An 18840-nucleotide genomic window follows, 5' to 3' on the forward strand; every position below is an offset into this window, starting at 1 on the left:
ACAGTCCAGGGAAGTGCCTTTTCCCATGCACAAGGGCAGGGTGGCCAGGTCCCCAGCAGGACAGCGGGGACAAACAGCCCGGTGGTGCAGGGTGAGAGCCACAGCTGCCCAAGCCTCGCTCCTCGCTGCTGTTCTCGTTTATAAATAGAAAGGCAGTTGGTTATTATTAGAGCTCGTTGAGTGGGTCTGGAGAGAACTGCAGCAAACCCTTCCAAAGGAGCTGCTTTCCCATCCAGCAGAGCTCCTGGGGTCACGCCCGGAGGAGGAGAGCTCCAGGAGCACCGCGAGACGCAGCACCAGCTGTGGAGCTCTCGGCACGGCTGGGGCTGGTGTGGTGCCACCCATAGGATGCTCTGTCCCCACCCTGCTCCATGAAGAAGTTCTCATCCCTACAATGGGACAGGACAGCAGCAGAGAAGCTCAGGCCATTTACTCCAGCACCTTCCCCGGGATCCCAGAGGAGAGCTCCCGCACCATCACGCTGCCCCAATGTGCTCCAAGCCCTTTCCCAACCCAGGTGGGTGGCACAAGGACACCTCATCACATCTTCACGCTGCCCCACAACCTCTGTGGGACCATGGGCAGGCACAGGAAGAGGAGAATGCACACCACAAACACCCAGGAGGTGTCTCGATTTTGGGGGCTCCAGCAGAACCCCCACCAGGTACGTTGGGGTGGCTTTTGTGTGTCATCCTCATGCGCTGCCCCAGCCACCCTCCCAGAGAGCAGAGAGCTCAGGGTGTGCCTGGGGGCTCTCTGCCAAGAGATATTTCTGGCCATTTGTCCTTAAGTCCCGGGGGATGAAATCTTTCAACAGCATTTAGCATCGGAGAGATGCGCCCAGGCACATCACGGGCTGTCTTATCATGTCTGAGCTGCTCTGTTCCACCTGATTGCAGGCATTATACAGATTATTATATAAATTAAATCTCTTTTCTTGTCTGTTACTGTTGGAAACCACATTCTTCTTGTGTCTGTACATTATATCCTTCTACAACCTGTCCCTACATCTACAAAACTGCACCCAGTGATGCACGAAGATTCAGGACTGAAAACGTTTTGTTAGTGACCGTCCTTTACAGCAGGGCTGGGAGAAAAGAAAAACAAAATACGCTTGCTCAATATTTTTTAAAATAAGATTTGAAAGGAAAGCATGAGAAGTATCTATCCGGTTTTAATTTCAAATGAAAAAAAAAAAAAAATATGGCTATTAATACATGTCAATACTGTTCTGCTCTAAGAAGAAAGTAAAGATAAAATCTGCAAGCTTTAACGCCTTAATGAGGCTCAGGGAAAAAAAAATATATTCAAAAGCAAATATTTGGGAATCTCTAGGTAATCTGTTTCATTTATCATGCTTTGGCAATCAGGAAGTCAAACTGAGGTTAGCATAATGAAGAAAATCAAACAGGCCCTTTTTCCCTGCTGCTCTAAAATCACAGAAGCATCCAGATAGGAAAAAATAAAAAAAAAATAAAAAATTTAAAAAAAAAGGAAAGGAAAGAAACAAGAACTTCTGCCCTGCTGTCCTGCTGTCAGTGTGCAGGGAGTCTAATTGCCAAGGTTTCTTCCTGCACGTCTGAGCAGGCTATGCGAGAGGACAGGAATTTTTTAATCACAATATTTAAGCTCTCCCCGGTGACACAGCTAACGCAGCGATCGTCTCTTTGTTTGTCTGCCGGAGATGTGAAGGTAAGGATGGCTGAGAACGGAGCCATGAGCTGAGAAGGTGAAAAGGCCCAAAAGAACTCGTGGCATCCCCAGCCAGGCTGGGGAGGTGCTGAGGGTGCAGCACCCGGGGGAGACGTCCCCAAAATCCCCTGGTGGCACCGCTGAGCCCTGCCGTGGGTGCTCCCGGTACACGGAACTGGGGGCGGCTGGTCCCTGCTGGGCAGATACCTGGGGCAGGCTTGGAGGTGGTGGCTCCCCAATGTTTCTACTCGCAGCTCCATCTCCTGGCTTGCCCCAGAACTCAGCACAAAAGTGCTGTTGGCAGCTGATTTGCTGTGGGGCAGGCGGTCCCAGCACAGCCCCTAGGTCCCCACGTGGCATGGCAACCCCTCCTTTAGGGTGCATTTCTCTGAGGTTCTCCCTTTCTCCATCCGCAGAGCCATGTAGAAATACCCAGCAATATTTACACCACCTTCTCTGGCACCGAGTTCAGGGCAGGTGTCCACAGCATCGATATAAAATACCCAAAACAGCCTCAAAATGAAGGGCTTGAGCTCCACATCCCTTCTCAGCATCCCCTGCAGCCTGGGAGGCACAGTCCCAGTCCAGCTCTCTTCCCTCCCAGTGCCACCAGGCTGGGCTGTGTGGGGACCCCTCAGCTCCAGCTTCACAGAAAAGCCCTTTACATCCCTGGGTGAAAGATTAAATACAGAGGTGATGTCTTATTCTGGGACAAATAGTGTCTGCTGCTATAGGCGAGGAACACGTGTGGGGCCATTTGGAGGCAGCGAGAGTGGTTTTCATCTCCTGTGCCCTCCGGCAGTGGCTCCAGTCGCTGTGCTTTGAAATCGCAGACATCTGCAGACACACAGGAGGAGGGAGTTCTCAGCAATTAGTCACTGCAAGTCACGTATGAGCATAAAAATAAGGCTGAATGTACCTCCTCGAGCTCACCGCGATGAAATTGGATCTGTGCAGCTCACAGCCACGCGCATTTTTCTCTCCAGCACCACAAAGGATTTCTTTTTCTGCAGTGCTGAGTGCCTGGTGCTGTAAAATGGGCGTTTGAACATTGTCTCTGTTCCCAAAGGTGCTGTGAGGATGAGCACGAGGCATTTTGAGACTGCCCAAATGGTGTTGCAGAGCTCTTTCCGTTCCTGCCCTTCCTTCTGCTGGAAGAGGGGTGTAAAAAGAAATAAATGAGTAATGATCCAAAGCAAACAGAGCAGGCAAAAAAATTTGGGCAGAAGCTTGGCTGGCCGGGGCTTTCGGCTGACCCCATAGCCACTGCCCCAAGGGAACTAGCAGCAAATCCTCTCCTTTCCCACCTGCAGGGGCTGTAGCCTGGGTGCCAGCTCCGAGACCCCTGGATAAAGCTCCCACGTCTCCAGCCAGGGCAAAAATTTTCTCCTTGTCCTCATGCCACAGCATCCCCACCTTCTGTACAGTCCATAGCATCAGGAGCTTAAAGCTTGCCCGTATCAGCAGGGACGAAGTTTTTCCTTGGTTCTTCTCTCAGAGACTTTCTTTGGCTGAAATTTGCAGAATTCATAGGAAACGAGGAGGCTCCTTGAGGTGCCGGGGCTGTGCTCCCCCGGGAGCTGGGAGGGGTTTGTGCAGGCTTGCTCCCGCACTGCCCCCAGCACCCAGCAGCTCTGCCTGCCTGCAGGAGCCTGCCCGCCTCGTTTGTCATCCCTAATATTGGAAAAACCTCCAGTAACGGCTGTCACCGCGGCACGAACACGTGTGGCACCCAGCGAGCCCTCCCAAAATCATTCTTGCACAACCCCAGGAGGGATGAGCCCCTCTGCAATCACCCTCTGCAATACCCCAGCCAGGGAGGGCTCTTCCACATGCAGCCAAACCCTGTCTTTTCCTCCTTAAAAATAATAATAATAATAATAATAATAATAATAATAATAATAATAATAATAATAATAATAATAATAATAATAATAATAATAATAATAATAATAATAAATAATAATAATAATGGTGGATTAAGTTCTTGCAGCAGGGCTCTTGCAGCATCCTCCGGGCTCTGGGACCTGGGGAGGGGACAGGGGGACGGTGCTCTGCCTGGCCCTACATCTTTTCCATGGCATTCATCACCCACTGCCCAAACTCACTGGAAAAAACACGGCCCCAGGTCGAGTCCACTGCCAGACTGGAGCCAGATGCCACAAGAAAAGAAAGGTCCAAGTTTGAGGCCACTTTCCCTCTGCAGCAAAACTCGGGTCAAACAACAGGTCTGAAACCAGGAGCTTTGCACAGAAAGCTCCCGTTCACCTCCTGAGATCACCTCAAGGCTCTGGGCAAACCGTGAGGGCTCCTCAACCAGCGTTTTAGGCATAATTAATGTTCGCAGAGCGCTTTGAAGACGAACAGCAGCTGTAGGAGGCTCGAGTGTTATTGCAGGGCTGGGAGCAGCAGGCTGAAGCCCAAAATCTGGCAGACGGCAGCGCGAAGCACCGCGGGGTCACTGATCCAGCCTGCTGGGGCACGCCGCGTCCCGGCCCCGTGCTGGGGATGGTAACAGAGCTTCTGGAGCCTGCGTGGATTTATTGTGAGGTCAGGCCTCTACAGTGCTCCTCCAACAGAGTGATAAAATCACTCAAAGTGCACATGTGAGCGCACGTCCGAGGTTTAAGAGACCTCAGAAGAAAGCAACCTCGATGGGCAGGGTTTCCTGCTCTGTTCGGTCACCTCCTCCGGCTCTGTGCAGGGGCTGACCCACCTTGGGAATCCAGGTGAATCCACCTTCTCTCCATAAAATGACTCCGGGAACTCCTGGACATCAAATTTAACAATTTTTTTTCCAATATGAAACCAGGAATGTAGCTGAGCCACTGTGCACTTAATAAATTTGCACTTAACGCATTGATTTATTCTTTCTCACATTGAGTGTGCAAAGTCATGACCACTGACTTATAGATGCTGCCCCTAACAAGAGCTGCAAAAGGTTTAAGCCATTTACAGACAGTGGTTAAATAGAAAAAAACTTTTGAACATTTTACAAGACCAGCTTCAAAAACAGGATGTGCAGACCCTTTATCTTGGGCCGTGTTTATCCCAGCGATCAGATGTTCCACTTTGGTCTCCCCGTCAGGGCAATAAAAGCCCGACAAAAATTCTTTAAAACCAAAGTACAAGCTTCAAGTCGAGCCCAGGAAAAATAAAGGAAATTGCTGTGCTAAAAGGGGAAAAAAAAAAAAAAAAAAAAGTGCTCTTCAATGCACAGCCACGCTCTGTGGGTAATTTCAGCCGAGCCCAAAAAAAGGGCACTGAGTTTGTGGGTGGAAACGTCAGCCCAGGGACTGTGACTGCATGTGGCAAGTCTGAAAATGAAAGCCAGGATAGGCTGGTGGAGCCAGAGAACTTCTTCTTTCATCCACCTCGGCTGTCCCCAGGCTTTGCTGCCAGCCCCTGCTAATCCCCGTGGGATGCAGAGGGTTTGTGGGCAAGAAGCCCTCGGGTTGGGGTCCTGTAGATGTGCAATGCATTTACAAGGCTCTTCCTTCTGCGCCAAGGTGGGGTGCTGAAGCACGATGTGCCTTACCCATGGCCAGGCAAGGCTCAATAAAGCACTAGAGGGACACAATTCACCATCAAACTCACCCACCTTCTCCACGGTCCCCGGTGCCCTCCCAGGTTTGAGGAGCCCAGGCATTACAGACCCCATAATACCTCCCAGGTATTATCAGACTGCTCATAATTCATGGTTTGTCGCGCTCTGCTCACGAACACTCCCACTATATTTACCTGAGAGCCCGAGCAGGTGAAGCCTGCAGTGATTTGGGCTCTGAAATCACTGCCTGGCTGAAACACGCATTAAAAAAAAAAAAAAAAAAAAAAAAAAAAAACAGAGAGAAAACTACCGGCTGCCCACAGAATCAAATCCATTTAGTTCAGCTCAGCCTCCTCCGTCTTTCTTTATTGCTCAGGTAATAAAATCACGCACGATACAAATCTCTAATTTAAGGGGTATGGGAAAGCAAGTCATTAAGCTAACGGGACAGCAGTGGGAGAGCTCTGCCCAACACCAGCGTGTGCTGGGACACTGCTCCATCAACAACTTCTGGTTATACTACCCAGGGAGTAAAGCACTTTTTCAAACAGATAAAGCAGCTCTCCAGGAAGGGATATGTCATGGTGAATGAAAAGTATGAGCCTGAATGCTTGTGGGGGATAGAGCATCTCCCCCAGGTGATGAGCAGCGAGGATCTGTGGGGCCGGCTGGGAGGTGCGGGGAGAAAAATCTTCTCCCCTCAGCTGGATGGAGGTTTCAGCCAAGCTCATCTGCATTAATTGTACACTCATTAAAATCAGTTGTTCTCTTTCTAATTCAACCAGTGCTGCCAAGCTCAAGGATTAAAAATTCATGAGCCAACGTCCCTAAAAAAAAAAAAAAAAAAAATTATCCAAAGAGGCACAGACTTTTAAAATTGTCATTAAAAAAAAAAAAAAGTCTAGCTGTTCCTTTCTGCTCAAAACTTTCGGCTTGCGTTTTTGTGAGGGATGGGAAAATGAACAAAAGCTGAGATTTTACACAATTGTGTGACTCCTGGTGCTTCCTGGAGGCAGCCTCACAAATTGCATCACTTGTGATGAAAACCAAGAGAGGGAGCACGTCGGGTTCCCCCCATCCCTCCTCCAGTCCAGCCTCGGTCCTTCTCCTTGGAGCTCTGCCCTTGAAGGCATGGAGAACAGGGACCTTCCTCCAGCTCTCTCGTAGGTGCTGAGCAGCCCCGGCAGGAGGGTACAAGTGAGGGGCCAAAGCCCAAAATTTCTCCCAAATCCCATGCGTGTGAGCGACAAGCAAGGAGGCGTGACTCCTAATGTGCTCCTCATTGAGGTCACCGCTGACAATAGCTGCAGAGCTGGAGACAAAGACAATAAACACCCTTTATTTGAAGCAGATGGGAACTTGGAAAGGGCTCGCCAATATTCTGAAAGCGATCCGGGATTTTTTTCAGTGGCCAAGACTAAAAACCATGCTGCCAGAGAGCCAGAGAGCTCCAGCCCATGCAAACACCCATGGCCATCATCGCCTTTGCCAGCCCAGGTGGGGCAATCGCTGTGCTGCCGTGCTCCCTCCCCCAGCACAGGGCACCAGGGTTAGCAAATAAAACCCCCACCACGCCAGGCCAGAACACAAACAACCCGAGAAGAGGCTGGGATCAGCTCCTCCGGCAGAGTTTGTTTCCTGAAGGAGAAGCAGCATAAATAAGGCCGGGTTGTTAGCTGCAGCTATTTATGGAAGGCGTTCATTTCCTTCATCATCTGGATAAATATCCATTAGCCTTCGAGGTGATGAGTCAACTATTAATTAACCTGCTGGGGAAAAAAAAAATAATGCAGATATGAATGTCTTCAAAGGAAGCTGCCAGCTGACAGGGAAAAAAAATTAGGGCATCGGGGCAATGATCGGTTATTCCTGCAAGATGCTCCCAGGTGCTGAAACTACGGCCCGGACCCTTCTTATAGGACATGCAATAAAAATGTGGAGGAGATGGGATGCACGCTGGCTGCTACATGTGCACATATATGGTCAACATAAATAAAATAAAATCAAATATAAAATAAAATAAAAAGACTGCATATGCAGTCATCCTGTTCCTGCCTCTCTCTGACCATTTTTAGCTCTGTTTTTTCCCTCTGCATATTCCCCAGTTCTCTACCCACACATGCCCACACTTCAGACAGACTATCCCAAAAAACTGAAAGATGTCGAAAAACCCACAATAATCCAGGGCCTCATCAACTTCCAGGAATGCTAACTGGCTTAGGAAACCACCAGTTCTTTTTTGGTTATTTTTTTTATTTTATAATGTATGGTGTTTTGTTTTTTTTTTTCAGTCTTTTACAATCTCCTGTTTTAAAAACTGGCAGGAATTTCCTCCCTTTTCACCCTCCTCAGTCCTCTCCCTCCCAGCCTATATTCAAGGAACATCTCCCAGCAGCCCCGTTTAGCTCACATTTCAGGGCAGAGCAAACGTGCATGCACGGAGGGGGGCAGGGATGATGAGTCAATTAGGCACCCGACAAAAATCTGATCTCCGAAATTCCCTTTCTGCCTCCAAGCGTGCCGGGAACGGCGGCGGCCACCGAGCCAGCGCTGTGCCCAACATGCCCAGAGCCTGGCAGGCAGAAAATGATTCCCTCCAGCCACACCGCTCCCATCCTGTGCTAAATATCATGCTTGATGAGGCATCTGCCACTTAGCGTGAAAGACACCACCACAGTGTAATAAATCTCCCTGCCAGGAGGGTTTTTGCGCTCCCACCAGCGCTCTGTTAGCTGCAGCGCTTCCCCTCGGCACGCTGCTGGCCGTGCCTTGCAGACCTCACGTACTGCAGCTGATTCACTCGTCCCCAGAGCAGGCAGCTGAGCGAAGCCCTTGGATCTCCTTGGACCTCTTCTGTTGCTCCCATCACTCCAGCTCTGGATTTCTGGGGCGGCAGCAAAAAGCCCCAGCGATGCCCCATTTGTCGCGCAGACGCCGCGTGTTGTACAGCCAGCACCGCCTTGTTCCAGGCGTGTGCTAAATTAGAAGGGGGTGGAGGTGAGACAGGGTGCCCGTCCATCCTCCTTGCCGATGGCCAAGCCATGAAGCACCCAAGCGAGGCCACAAGCTCCTTTCCCACCTCGTAGCTGTGGCCGAGACCCAAGCCCACCCGCTGGGGGGCCGTGCTGGGTGCCCAGGCTTGGTGCCAGCACTGCCCCACGAGAGGAGAAACTCAGCCTGCTCTGTGCTGCTGGGGAGAGACTTTTTGGGTCCGATCCACACGGTGCTGTACTGAAGGATGGGAGCACGTCGGGAGGTGTTGGACTTGCAGAGCTGGCTGCCATCAGCTCAGCTCCGGGACCTCCCCTGGAGCCAGGTATCTCCTGCTCAGGCCACTCCTTTCCATTTTGTCGTCTGTTTTGTTTTCTGCCCAGTAGAAGGATTATCCTTCCAGTTATTGTCCTGCCTGGGCAGTAATTCCCATTTCCTTCTGGGCTAGGGGCTTCTGCTCTACCTGTTTGCACCTTTGCTGCTGCCCTCTCTCGTAGCGCAGCTGTCCTGGCAACACGTCTAAAAGTGGGCACATACAGCACAATTCGAGAAATTTGGGCATCCCGAGTTGGGTTTTGATTTCATGGAACCAGTGGGGTTGAGAGGAGAAAATGGGACAAACTGTCCCGAGCTTTGGCACATTCGAGCAGCGGTAATTTCGAGTAGAACGCAACACTGCAAAATTTGCAGTCGTAAAAACCAGTCCTACGTGGAGAAGAGCTGAATTTTAAAAACGACCCTGTAAAACCAGGCATTTCATAACCAAGACTCTGCCCTTGGATCTGTCCTTTCCAGCCAGGAAAATAAGTTAATGTTGGTGTAATTGCAGATTGACCGTTATTTACCATCGAGCTTCATAAAAATGTTGAGGAAAGATGTATGCATTTTAATTAAGTTCCGGGGGAAAAGAATGTGTACCTGGCCAGACTGCAAAGAGATGAACTCATCACGTCATCCACGCCCCAGTCTCCTGCCTGTTTTCCTCTGCAACAGTGAGATCAGCCCAGATTGCAGTCAGCGGGTTTAAAAAGCAAAGTAATCCTCTGAAAGCGCTGGGCCAGCATTTTCTCATCCCTAAGGCTCTGAGCTGGGAGCTCTCATCCAGCCACGTCTCCAGTGCAACCAGTGGGCAGGTGCTGGAAATCCTAAGAAACCTGAAGGGAAGCATTCCCTAAATCGGGGTATGGGGGCCCCGGTGGAGTTCGCTGCAGCTGCCTGACTTTTCCACGGATTGCCCAGGTCAGGCTTTGTGCTGCGGAGCTTCCTTTTCTCCTGGGGAATGCCCAGCTGTGGAAGCGAGGTGCAGCTCATCCTGGGGTGCTCCTGGCACGGGTTTGTGCCTGAGCCACCACAACCACACTGCTCCTGCAGGGCTATGGCAAGCCAGGGGTGTGCAGCTGGCTGGGGCTGAATCCCAGTTGAATTTGGGCGTGTAGAGAAAAGAAATAACAAAAAATATATATATATATCCTGAGTTTGAGCAACAAAGCAAAAAAGAAAACAACTCCCCTAAGTAAGTCTGGAATGTTTCTAGGCGTAGAGACAGAGCGGCATCAGCAGCAGCCCCCTCCCCGGGGTCAGCGGAGCAACCTTCCCCAATGGAAAATAGTTTCTGCTCTTCTCAAATACTCAGATAGATCCCCTGTGAAAGTCACTGCTCCTCTAACAGGGTCGGATGTGGTGTCTGTGGGCTATTTAAAGACCAAACCATCTGCCCAATAACACCGCTCGGTCCGACAGGAGTGGCGCAGGTGGCTGATGGCACGCATGTGGCGCCTCCATCACGCAGCCACGGCACTGCTCCTTCCCCGAGGCTTCACAGAAAGCAAGAGCCTCGTGGAGTTTGGGTCTCATTTCCTTCTCTCTGCAGTTTTGGGTGCCCCTTGGTGGGACAATATTTGGCTACAGCCTGGGCCAAAAAAAAAACTGATTTTTCACAAGGCAGTGACCAAACGGGGCAGCGTCACCCAGTCCTTCCCAGCAGCGTGCGCCTTGCAGGGGCTGAGCCAGCCCCCAGGAGCATCCCTCGGGGAGATGCCGGCATGTCGAAGCTGCTGAGGCTGGGCTTGGTGTGGCGTGGACACAGCCTGCCCTGCACTGCCTTGTGCTTCCCATCCTGCTGGGAACAGCCTGGCTCCGGCCCCGTGGCTGACCACGAACGTGTTTGTTCCGACGCTCGTTCACACCGCAGCCACGGCGCTGGCTGGAAGGACACAGCTCAGGCTCCGTGTCAAACAAAACCCATTCCAGCTGTCTGGGAAGAGAGCAGGATCTGCCATTGCGCTGCTTTGAGGGGTTTGCAGCTCGCTGCAGCGCTTTGTGCCTGCAGTTGTTTCCATAAGCAAGTCCAAGAGAGCCCACGAGCAGGAAGGAATTAGGCACTTATGCAAAGCCCATTAAAGTCAGGGGGAATCTTTCCATTGACTTCAGAGCCTTTGGCTCCCGGCCCTGCGTATCGGGGGCTGTTGTGTGGGATTTCGAGCAGGAAGCGGGAGCAGGACTCCGCAGGTTTTCTCAGCATTTGTTACAGACTTCAGCACAGCTCTCCGTGCCTGTCTCCCTGCATGTAAATTAGGAAGCGTGTAGGCACTGACTGCTCGTTCTGGATGCACAGCCCTAACTGTGTGCCTCCCCCGTCCTTCCTGGGGAAGGCAGAGCAGGACCCCTCATCAGCAGGATTAATCAGCAAGGATCCTGTATGGGTCCTGACACGTTGGTCCTGGTGCCCAACCTACATATGATGTGTCAGCCTGAGATGCACAAATGCCATAAACCACAAATTTCATCTGAAAACCTTGTTCACACAAAGCCTAGATTCACACCAGGGTGAATCCCCTGCTGGGACCTCACAGCATTTCACTGGTTGCACTTCTCCGTGCCTTCTCCCACCCAGCACTTGCAGAGGGATGCACGGCCTTTCGACAGAGCGCAGGAACATGCAATTAAAAAAAAAAAAAAAAAAAGAAGAAGAAAAAAAAAGAGGATCTGAGCTGCCTCTCTTTCACACCAAGCAGCAGAGAACTGATGTGCACGCTTGGGACCTGACCTCTGGAAACCAGAGCTCTCCAAGGAGCATCATCCCAGGCACCCAAACCTGCCAGCACATGAACAATGAGTGGGATCAATATTATTAGAGAGGGAAATGATGCTTGGCCTGAAGATTAGCACCCCAGAGAGCTGGTCTGGGCATTCCCTTTGCAGTAGGACCCCTCCCCACAGCCAGGCATCTCCACCAGCACGGAGGGAGACGCGGCCGTCCCTCCTGGTGGAAATCAGGTTGGGTTTTTTGTTTCCAGCAGGCTGTGGGTTTGGAAACGAGCTTCGCTCCCACCTGCTGCACGTTCACTGGCTCAGCGGGACGAATTGCCAAAGGCGCCGGGAACTGGGGGCTCGTTCGCGTGACTGAGGCTTTGGCAGAGCGCAGGCTGCTCCGCTTCCACCGCGGGGAAGCGCTGGGAGATGCCGTGGCAGCAGTTCAAGGCCGGGCGGTGCGCTACGAAGTCTAGACAGCGCTGGATGCCGGCGAGCAGGAAGAATGCCGGGTCCCTGCCCCTGCTCACTGCCTCAGCCCGAGCAGCATTCCTCAGCCGGGAGCGGGCTGGGGAAATATTTCGCTCCCCTGTCCCCACAGACCCTTGAGCACGGTTGTCTCCTGCAGGCACCTCCACCCCCAGCGCCCTGCCAGGAAGGTCGGAGCTTTGCCCTGCTGCTGCCCACACCAAGGCTTGTGTTTGGCCAAAGGCTGTAGTGCCCCACGGCCGGGCTGCTCGGAGGGAGGACATGGGCGGAAAAAATTTACAAAGTGTTTTTGTTCCTACCTGGAATGAAAGCAGCACCTGCGGAGGGGCAGCACCAGGCAGCATTTCTCTATTTCTCTGCACCATTGCAAGAGGCCCAGAGGAGAGGTTTCCAAGCAGCTGTGCTCGTTGCTGTCTGCAGCCAGGGTCAGGAGAGGAGTTTTGGACACAAACCCTCTTTAAAAAAAAAAAAAAATAGTTTCAAAAGCAATTTTCACTTATTGGAAGATTTCTATTTAGCCTGAGCTGCTAAATGCCTTTTCCATCAGCTGAGGGGCATGTGGTGCCATTTATAAATAAAAGAGCATTTCAGCAACTCCTGCAATAAAACCCCTGAATGAGGCCGGGGGAATTGGGCAGCACTTCCCTACCCATCACCACAACCAGGGCACGGCATCTGGGCAGCACCTCCCCATTTGGATCTGTTCAAACAGCATCGGGGTCTGGGCACGGCCACCCTGCCACTCAGCAGCAGTTCCAAGGAGAAATAGGATCAAATGATGATCCTTTAGATTTGTCTCTGACCACACACCGAGCACATACGTGCTGTCCTTAGGTGGGTTGGTAAATGCTTTGGATCAGTATTAACACGTGCCAGATGCCGGGGAATCAGCTCCCACTTAGGGCAATTACGAGGATGCCCCAGAAGCCAATAAAGCCATGGAGATGCTGAGCATCTGCTGGTGGCTGTCAGGCCCCAGCCCAGCAAGATAAATCTCTGTAATAAAGAGGTGTGGGTTTTATTGGTTTATGTTTTGTTTGATTGAGTCTTATGGCATTCAGCACCGGATCCACGCGATTCCTCCTCCCTTCAGGGATTCTCCCTGGGCTCAGCAGCCTTCTTCCAGCAGGATGCTCCATGGGACTCCCCCAGCCCTGCCCTTTCCCTGAAGTCCCTCAGCCAACTCCAGCTGCCCCCAGCACCACATCAGCATCCCCCAGGTCCCCAAAACCTGTAGCAGGAGCCCAGCGTGGCCAAGCCACCCTGCTCCTGCTCCCAGGGCTTTGCTGAACCAGACTTCACCTGCCTGAGGGATTGCTACACTATTTAATAAAACTGAGTGTTAACATCGCCCGGGACCGCAGAGCGAGCCCACAGCGGGCGCTTTGCTCCACCGAGGTATGTGCACAGGAAGGAAAGGGAAGAGCGTGTGCTTGCCTGGCTGGATGCCCTCAGAAACCACGTCCACCCCATTGCCTCCGGGTACGTGTCCGCAGAGCGCAGAACAACAGGAAATCATTGGACGTGTATCAGCCCAAACCCTGAGAGCATCGGCCCTGCAATTAGCTATAATTAGAAATCGGCTCCGGCAGCGCACCCCCGGCAGGATCCTTGCACACCCACACGCTCCCGGGTGCTAAAATGGGGCTTTTGGAGGAACGGGATGGATGCTGATGTCTGTGAGGGCTCACCGATGAGCGAGGGCAGGGTTTGTACCCCGAGCTGATGCCAGGTCGGGTGGGCACAGCTCCTGCCCTGCTGCCCCAGCAGCCATCCGCTGGCCAGCCCCACCAAGCCACTGGTCCCAGCCCCAAATCCCCCCTGGATATACATTTGGGGTTATTTTTTAAAGTGCCTTTCTATACTTTGGTTTTAAAACTGTAGCTTTTCTGTCTTTAATAAAAAAGATAACCTGCTGATCCACGATCCCACAGCGAGCAAAAATCAACTGGTTCCTCAAGCTCCACGTTCAGCCCGTCCTCCTCTCACCACCCAAACACCAACGGGCTCCTAACCAGCAGCTTGGATGTGGCTGAAGCCAGGGCTATTTTTGCCTTGCTAATGGCCCCGTGAGGCAGTGCCAGCTCTCAGGACCACATCCAGAACATAACGGGAGAAGCTCAGTCCAGGCAAAGAAAGATTCAGTTCTCGCTTTATTTTCAGGGCGATTTCACACTTGCGGTGCCCCGGCAGCTAAGGAGCATTTCACAACCTCCCTACTTAATTGTGTCTCCAGCTAAAGCTGAACATTGTCATACGAGCAAAAAAAAAAAATCCAGTGCTTATAAGATCATGGCACTCAGGGACCTGGTAAAACCACAGCAACCCCAGCTATAATCCTTGCCCTGTAATCTGCATGTCATGAATAACTGCGTAATTGGGCAATAGCTGCAATCCCGGCACACAGTTATTTGCTCTTTGTGTTGAAATAAAATGGTGGGGAAGATGGACAGCAATTGAGCGTTGTGCAGATACTCAGTAATTTTCAGCTTTTTCTATCAGCAGACTCTCAGCATCTCCCCGTCGAGGTCCTGGGCAATAAATACAGCAAAGATTTGGCCTTTGTGCGAGCTGAAGCCTGGGAAGAAAGGTGGGTAATTTGAAAAAGGGAAAAAAATAAAAAAAAGAATTGCACAACTAAAATTGATTTTTTTTTCTCTTGCTGTTCTTTGAGCTGTTTGGTTCACAGATGTTTTGAACAGCTTTTGGAGTGTCAGAGTCTGAGCCAACAGGGCACCCACCCCCCGGCCCAGGGGAAAGCTTGCTGGTTTGATCTCACTTTGGGCACATGGACTAAACGTTCGTGTTTTGTGCAGTGAAATATTACTTTTTTTTTATTCTATTTGGAAGTTTTGAGAGGCACCACCCAACCAACACAAGGCAAAGCATGGAAGAGGAGGCGAACAGACACCTCCTGTACCCCCAGAGCTGCTAGAAAACGTCACTGCTCCCAGCTATTCGTCACGGCTTGGTACAGCAGCTGGTTTCCCCTACAACTCCAGGGCCAAATTCAAGATTTTCCACTACTAAATCCACATGATTCTGTTGATTATGATGGATATTTACTAAATTACATGCAGCTCTGAATCTTCCCCTTAGCGCTTGCAAATTAAATTGTTTCCCTGACCGGTTTTCACAACGAGATCAGAGGTCCCTGTGCATCAGGGTGGCTCTGCAGCTCCAGCAGCCAGGACAAAACAGAGGAGGAATCCACCGCCTCTTGCTCCCCACCACCACAGAAGACAAACCACCGAGTGCAGGGAGAAATATTCCCTGCTCTGTGGTCACACACAGCAGATTTCATCAGATTCCAGCCCGTTTCACAATCATTTGCCTCCAGATGAGCAAGAAAGGCAGAAATGGGAATCCAAGGGCCAGCAAAATCCCCCTGCAGGAGCTCTTATCGTAGCTCGCTGGAGAAAGGTTGTGCTATAGAAACACTTCAGCTCCAGATGAATCCAGATGTGAACATCCATCATGAGGTGCAATAACTCACTTTGCATCGACTTTCACCACAGGCCCCAGGATTCAAATCCACGTTCTTCCCCAATTGCTGTAATTTTCTGCCTATCTCCTGCGATGACGAACCCGGCTAGCCTGAAACTCCCCGTGGCACTTTAATGAGCAGTTTAACCTGAGATATAATTTGCGAAGGTTTAAGTGTGTGCCCAGGAAGATCTATTTCTGCTGCAGGGACTTGTACTAAAACTGGCATCAGCCCCCTCCGAGGCTTCCCCCACCGCTCACAACATGCTTGGATGGAGAAGTCTGCCTGTGCCTTGGGGAAAACAGCCCCGTTCTGGCTGAGGGGACGAAGGAGAGAAGTGAGGGGTGGATTTGTCACCAAGGGCTGCCCAGGTATCCTCCTGACCTGCAGACCCCTTCCCACCGCCCTCCTGGCTGCAGGCAAAGCACTGGATTAGTTGCAATGCACCTTGCCTTGGTAAATCACAGCCCAGTAAGGCATTTTTAAGCCTTGACAAAGGAATTAAATCATCCCCGTCCTTCCTAGGAGGTAATAAGCAAGTGGGGTTTGTTCCCTGCTATCCTGCTGTGTCACCAGCAGCCCCCACTCCCATCCTGACCCTTCCCCATGTCTTTTAACCCACCTGCCAGCCCCTGTGCTCAGGGGCTACCAGGAAAGCTGTTTGCTGATCTTCTGCCTGAAAATCAGTGGAGCTGTGCTGCTTCTGTATGAACCCTATTGCCCCAGGCCAACCCCGTCCCTCCAGATGGCAGCTCCCTCTCTGCCCTACACGCTGTTCCCTGTCCCGGTACTCACTGAGGGTTAATAACCGAGTTGAATAACAACTCAGTTCATTGCTGATAAGAGACCACTTCTTCCGAGCCTTGTTAAAACTATCCTCGTTATTCTCTTGTTTCAATAAATGTCTCATTGCTGGCTCTCCAGCAAAACAACGAGGTCCCTGCTTCGCCCCAGCCCCTCCGCGGTGAGGGACCCCAAGGCCAAACTGGCAGGCAGGTTGAGTCAAAGGTCATCATCCAGGCTCGACTGCCCCTGCTTAAAATGCTGGAGGCATTTTATAGAGAGACATTTTAACCTACGAGAAGTCCCAGTGCCATCATTGCATCTTAATTTGACCTGAACACTCCATTTTATGGAGACAGACACAGGACATGAGAGTCACCGTTTCTCCTTAAAAAAAGGAAAAAAATAAATCTCAATATTATTGTTGACTTGCAGCAAAGTGAGCAAACAGGAAGCAAGGCTGACACGCAGCTCCAGCCCAAACTCCTGAGCTGTTTCGATGGCAAGGAGGGCGGAGGAGCCTGCAGGCTGCAGGGTGAGCGCCAGCCCAGGAGACACGCCTGCTCCGGAGTGCTTATGAATGGAGCACTTGTCCTCCAGGGCCTCCCCGGCTCCTCCATTTGTTCTGTTTTGTATGTAATTTACGCTGCATTTATTGCAGAATGAGCTATTTAATAAATCCTTGTGGCGCAGCTCCCCACGTGAATGCTCCGTTCCAAAATCGTTACTTTTGCTCCAAAATTCTGTCTTCACAGAGCCCCCAGCACAAAAAGTGCAAAGCCACCCACTGCCCTGGGCTGCCTGACACCGGCCTGGGTTAGGATGACCTGGTGAGCAGCAGAGAGGGCAGCCAGGAGTGGGAAAAACAAACAAAAACTGATGGAAATGGGAAAAACTGAGCACGGCCACAGTGCTGCCCAGAAGGAAGCTTACAAATCTCTGCAGCAACCTCAACCTCAAGAAGCAACAAGCTGCTGCTGACCATCCCTATATACCAGTGCCTATCAATTAACAGTTTTAATTATTATTTTTGACTATTGTTATAATCGTATTGTTATTAATATAATGTTTTATTATATTCCATTATATTATGTATCATATCATGTTATTTTATGTTATATCATTTTGTTATATTATATAATGTTATATTATATGATATCATGTTATATTATACTATATCATGTTATATTATACTATATCATGTTATATTATTATAACTATTGTTATTTGAAACTTTTGAAACTCATCTCTAAGCCCCAACCCCAGTGACCTCCTGGCTGCCTTCAAGCCAAACTCCTCTTGCAGCCATTTGAACCTCCAAAGGCCCGAAGCCCTTTGGAGGTTCAGGGCTCCAGGACCTCCTGCCCCAGCACAACCACCTCCTGCCCCAGCAGAGCTGCTGGTGGCCCCACTGATGAACCACATCAAAGCTGTGAACCACAAGCCTGGGGTCATGGCAGGTTTTCCCCCTTTTTTTTTTCCTAATTTTTTTTGGGGAGGGTTGGGGAGCCACATTTTCCTCCACCTCCCTCCTGCAGTGCCCTTTTCACCTGAAAACACAAAAAATCAGAGTCTCCTTCATCTCACAACTGATCCTTTGGCACTTCCAAGCCTCCCCAAAGCAGAGAGCCCGGGGTCCTTCCCAAATTCCTGATCTCACCAGGATAGAGTGAAAGCTCCCATTCTTACCTGGTGTAACAGCTTCATTTTGTCTCCCTACTAAAAACCAGCCATAATTTTACAGCCTGTCTGTGTGTGGTTTTCACCGGGACAAGATGTGCAATCATAACAGCAAACAGCAGCCAAGATTGTATAGTTTCCTCTGAATAATTTAAAGCACTGCTCTTGCAGACCAAGAGGAGTCCGCCAGCTCCCTCCATGGAGGGGCATTGGTGTAAAAACCAGACTTAACTCACAACTGATTTTCTCCTGATAAATTCCTGCTTTTCTTTTGAGAATCCATATGCTTTGGGGTAAAGATTTCCACCTGCCATCGCAGCCTACCACGGCCAAAAATCAGAGGCTGGCGATTTTCCTTTGTGGTCTGGATGAGCTGGCTCCGGGCTGGGCGTCGGGAGGTTTGGGATTCACCCTTTGGTGGAAGAAAGCACAAAGCCCTTCATTTTCTGTTTATAAACAGCCCCTGCCTGCTGACAGGCTTTAAATCATTACAGAGGAGGTCCCACAGTGGTTTTACAGAGGAACTGATGGACGGGTGAGCTATTGCAGGATGGGGAAGATGTTACAGGGACTGGGAGGGAGGTTGCAGCCCGCTGCCTTGCTCTGTGCCCAACTCTCCTGTCTGTCCCTCAGCACCTTGTCCCAGGTTCCAGCCCCTCTGCTCAGTTCTGTGACTCTGCCTGCTAATAGAAAAACATACTAAATGTTCCTCTCTTTGAAAGCCATTTAAATTTAAAAAGAAAAAGAAAAAAAAAAAAAAAAAAAAAAAAGCCTCTGCAAACAATCTGCATTTTATCTCCTTAATGGCTCTACAGCCTCCACTTGTATCCAAAAATAATTGCTCTCAGCAAGGGCTTGAAGAACCTTCCTTTCAAATCACGGACCAGATGTTCCTCGGAGACCATTACACAGTTAACTACCAATAAAAGTAATTCCAGAAACTAAGCACTGGTTAAAGGACGCGCCCATGCAGCCCAGCACGGCTCGCAGCGGAGGAATGCGCTGTGCTATTTAACCTCTCGCGGCGCAGACGCGCTTCTCCCTTCCTCCTCGGCAGAGGCCGGTGAGCCAGGCGGCTGCAGAGGGTTGTTTTCTTTGCACTAGCTGGGAAGCCAGCTCTCCGAGGTTCAGCTCAAGTTGA

At 50.7% G+C, this 18840-nt stretch overlaps 1 long non-coding RNA gene across 1 annotated transcript; it reads right to left on the reverse strand.

Moving 5' to 3' along the window:
* LOC119713225 (uncharacterized) lies at positions 1-18201 on the reverse strand. The gene is made up of 3 exons (XR_005260182.2): positions 17709-18201; positions 12049-12204; positions 1-2843 (listed from the first exon to the last, which is right to left on the reverse strand). It is a non-coding gene; the product is annotated as an uncharacterized lncRNA (long non-coding RNA).
* Between the last annotated feature and the right edge of the window lie 639 nt (positions 18202-18840).

Source organism: Anas platyrhynchos, chromosome 19 (genome assembly GCF_047663525.1).
Source record: "Anas platyrhynchos isolate ZD024472 breed Pekin duck chromosome 19, IASCAAS_PekinDuck_T2T, whole genome shotgun sequence".
NCBI lineage: Eukaryota > Metazoa > Chordata > Aves > Anseriformes > Anatidae > Anas > Anas platyrhynchos.